At 35.9% G+C, this 4,631-nt stretch overlaps 1 pseudogene; it reads right to left on the bottom strand.

Annotated features, from left to right (window-relative positions):
- Positions 1-884: 884 nt before the first annotated feature.
- On the bottom strand, positions 885-2,083 carry LOC147282142 (transcription repressor OFP13 pseudogene; annotated as a pseudogene).
- Between the last annotated feature and the right edge of the window lie 2,548 nt (positions 2,084-4,631).

The raw sequence follows: 4,631 nt of genomic DNA, 5'->3' as shown, positions 1-4,631 counted from the left end.
AGCTACATGACCCTCAAAACCATGGATTTATATCCCCATGTTCATGTTCTAGTGGCCACTGCAAGACAACACTTTTCAAAACAAATGAGCACAATTTGATAAGCCTGCAGGTTCAAGGAAATGAGTGTAGGACCATGCCAAACTTGAGGGCTGGACTTGTACCTATCATTGATAATGACTGTCCATTTCAAAATCAAGGGCTCTGATTGCTTGACATTTCAGAATTGGGTACTCCCTTTTGGATCACACCCAGTGGTAGTGGTAGATATGATACTCAATCATAGTCACTACACTTGTATCAGTGTAGTGAGTTGCTGAAGATCAAATCTCAGCAGTTTCAATTACATTGAAAAAGAGAAAATGCCATAAGTTTTCCACATGGAGCTTAGTACATATCATAATAACAGAATGCCGTTGAAGCAAGCTTCTTCATGAGGGACCTCATTTCATAGTATTTTTTAACATCAATTTGATGATGTCTTCCACACTCCACCGATAAATTTTTAATTTGTCTTATGTATTAAAAGATTCAATTTTTGCCTTCAAGTATGACCAAAGGTTTCCCAAAATAGCAAACAACGCTTGCCTCATAAAAACCTATTTGTATCAGATATTTTGATCAAATTACCAACTTGTAAAAATTAATTTTATTTTGGTGAGAGATGTGATTAATGCAAGTAGATTTTTTTTTTTTTTTTGGTAAAAATGTGATTAATAAATATGATACAACTAGATTACCCTGATGTATATTAATTACTACTCAAATTAAAATGGTAAATCATGACTAATGCATTAGGAAAGGGCAACTATTACCCTACACACGTGCATTCTTGGCACATGTATGGCATTGTGAAGGAAGAGAGAAGGCAAGAAAGAAAGCCATCAAAAAGTTTCATCACTATCATTAATTTGATAATTTCCACTATGGGTATACATATATTTCCATTGAATCAAAACATAATCATCACCTAAGCTAATTAATTAAGATGAAGCATCATCATCATGCATCTTCTTCATTAATCTCTTCTTCATCTTCCAGCAATGAAGATAAACAAGGAGTGGTACTTTCAGACTCTTCCTCATCAGCAGGTTCTATTGATGAGACACAGGGAGTAGTAGCAGAGGAAGAAGATGAAGAAGAAGTAGTAGTAGTATTATAAAACAAAGATAAAGGAGAAGAAGGAGAATAATTAATACAAGAAGAAGAAGAAGCTCTTGTAGTAGTACTAGTACTAATTGCTAGACCTACCAAGAGATCAACAAAAGCTCCAACAATATACCCATGATTGCTTTTTCCATTGACCTTCAAATACCAACACAAAAGCTCTTCAAGATGCTCCCAATCCTTCAACCCATGAGCCTCCACCATCTCCTCCATGGACCTCCTGAAATCCACACAAGGGTCTCTTGAATCCATTGACAAAACCACAGTGCTCTCCTTGAATGGAACTTTTACAAGCTTCTTCCCATCAATATCAGTACTAGTACTACTGGTACTACTACTACCTGATGATGCCTTATTAGCCTCCTCTAATATGGAGCTGGTCTCACCTGGCTCAAAGAAGAGCCTCTCTGTCTCTGACCTCAACCCTTTGATCACTGTCTCTATTGGGTCTCTTCCTCCTCCTGAGTCTTCTTCAGAGGCTGTGGAGAAGCTTGCACACTCAGATGAGGTGGTTGTGAAGAATGACTCTGGTGTTCCGTCCACCACCACATCCATGGTTGTGTCAAAGTAGGCTGAGTTCATGGTCTTGAAGATAATGTCATTGCCTGTTCTGAAAGAGAGGGTTCTGGTTTGGGAACAAGCAGGCCAAGGCCATGAGGATGATGATGAAGACTTGGTGGCCTCAGCTGCTGTGTTCTTGGAGAGAAATGGGAGCTTCATTTTCTTGCCCATATATCTCTCTTTGATTTTCTTGTGGGTGGATGGATTGGTGAGAAATGAAATGTGGGTTTCAATTCAAAACCTTGAAATGATTTTTTTTGTTGGAGCTGTGAAATGTGGCATTAATGGGTAGTCAGAGAGAGGGTTGTAGGGGAAGTGAAGAGTATTTAAAGTTGTGACTTGTGAGAGACAAAGGAAAAAGAAATATATATTTATAAAAATAAATAAATAAATAAATTGGGGGTTGGGGGGAAGGAACTGGTGTAGTGGGGTCTTTTTGCATTTTTTGTGTATTGAAAACAGACTACAAATTAAATGTTTTTCAGTTGAGGGTATTGAATATTTGTACTACTTGGGTTAAGTAGAGCTTTTATTTCTTAACAGTCTTTTTTTTAATGTACGCTGATGTAGCTCCATCCATCACACAACCTAACATGTAGCAAGTGTCCGCCCTCACAAGAATTTGAATGTTTTATTATTTCAACAATTTACCCCATACTTTTGTAGTATTTGGAAGTACTCCCTTAGCTTTTTATATATAAGTTAGTTTTAAGAGCATGCTCCCCAAAAAGATCTGCAATATTTTTTCTTCAGAACATTTACACCATGTTTGGCAGTGAGGAAAGAAAATGGATGGGAAAAATATAGGGGGAGGAAAAAATTTAACTCGTAGTGATTGTTGACCTCAACAGCGATCGATAAAAAAATTATCAAGAAATAATTTTTCTAAAACCTATCATACATGATACAACACCACATGAAGAGGTGCAACAAAATCTATAAATAGAGTTCACATTTCTTTACCAAAAAAAAAAAGAGTTCACATTTCAGTATTTCATAAAAGCTTGAAAGAAATTGAGACATTGAGAGAAAAATCTATGAATGTATTGTATGAAATCTTTGTGTATATTGCTGAAATGTATGTCAACGTAGCAGTACAAGAAATGGTTATATATCACAAGCAGATAAAACTAACTCTAATAGCTTACAGACTTCTAACAAATGAGCTAATCAAAACATAACACCTAACAATCTAATAAACTAATACAACTAACTCATAAACGAGCTATTATTAACATTTCACACATATATACTTATCAAATAATCATCTATAAGAGAACAATAGTTTTACACATATCACATTTCACACATATATGCTCTCTCTCTCTCTCTCTCTCTCTCTCTCTCTCTCTCTCTCTCTCTCTCTCTCTCCCTCCTTGTATTCTCTTACAAGTCTTTCACTTCTATTTCATAGTTTTACACAAAAATAGCTAGCCACAAGAGATTAATATACATAAAAAATTAATTTCTAATTAATAACCATGAGCCTTCTTGAAAACCTTTCTTTGTGTGTTCGGGTTAGTATTCTTGAGTGTGCAATGCATATGAGGATGGCTAGGTGAAGTAGGCAATTGTCTTGGACTTGAAATGTTGAGAGCCCATATATTTCAGGTTTAAGTTCAAAATCAACACTCTTATGGGGTGAATTTTATCCGCTCGGCAGTTCTCGGCCACTAAGCACTCGGTGTCCACGAATTAAAAAATCTTTCAAGAACATCCACAAATTGACATCTAAATTGAAAAACTCACTTACATTTGGTGAGTTGTTAGTGTTGGGGTTAAATGCCAACATGGCCAACCATGATCCGAATGAAAATTCACCCCATAGTTTGGTGTTTATTTTGAACTTGAGCCTATATTTTATAAGTCCTTTATTATACTATATATATATATATTAAATCCAAGTAATGTACATAAAAGATCGAAAACCCCATTTTTATAATTTTTCCCAAGCCCCCAGAATCATGTAAGGCCCCGCTGGCCCTGATGCATACCAACGATATAGAAAATTATGTTGGGCTTCACTGCATCTTGCCCTCATGACTGAATAAAATTTGTGTGTGTGTGAGAGAGAGAGAGAGAGTTATTGGCCTGATTTTGGAGTTATTACCCGAGTGGTCACGTATGGCCTCACTGAGACACTGAACATGTTTTACTTAATCCACACACCACTGAAGCTCTCATTTAATAAGGAAAATGCAATCACTCAAACTCAAAGGGATGATGCAATTACTTGGAGGTGGAGGGAAAGAAATGAAATTCAAAAAAATGATAAATTTACAGAGAGGGGCATGTGGGGATTAATATCATGTACGTGGAAGTATGTACAAAGTAACTCTCCATCACATGCCTCACCCCCAAGGGCCCCAAGCATTGCCAGAGAGAAGACTGAGACCCTTGAGAGACAACTCATTTATTTACTTCTCTCTATTTCTTGGATTGGTGGGTTCTGATCTTTGCTCAATCAATTAATGACAGAAGAGGACTGCCAATTGCCATAGCATGCATGAGTTCTGTAACCCTTGAAGTTAATGCCTTGTTTGGTTTATTCTAAACCTCCAAAAGTAGGTCACATCCATCAGTAGAAACCAACGTTTGTATACTATGCATAGTTTTCAACTATTTGTCAATCTTAGGGTTGACATCAATTCATCTTGTTGACTCAGCATGCCCATCTCTACTCTAGTACTCTATATACATGTTGGTCCACAAGAAATAAAATGATATGAGTTTAAGATAATATTCTTTTTGGATCTTGATTGTCTGCTTGTTTTTTTTTTCTATTTGTTTTTATTTGACTTTAATTTTAGTCATGTATTTATTACTTCAAGCTAGTGAACAAAAGCCTTTAAAAAAATAATGAATAAAAGATAAAATGAATTCGTAATATTTTTCAATGTAAATG

The sequence above is a fragment of the Dryas octopetala genome, chromosome 6 (genome assembly GCF_963921425.1).
Source record: "Dryas octopetala chromosome 6, drDryOcto1.1, whole genome shotgun sequence".
NCBI lineage: Eukaryota > Viridiplantae > Streptophyta > Magnoliopsida > Rosales > Rosaceae > Dryas > Dryas octopetala.
This window is presented reverse-complemented; position numbering and strand designations above follow the sequence as displayed.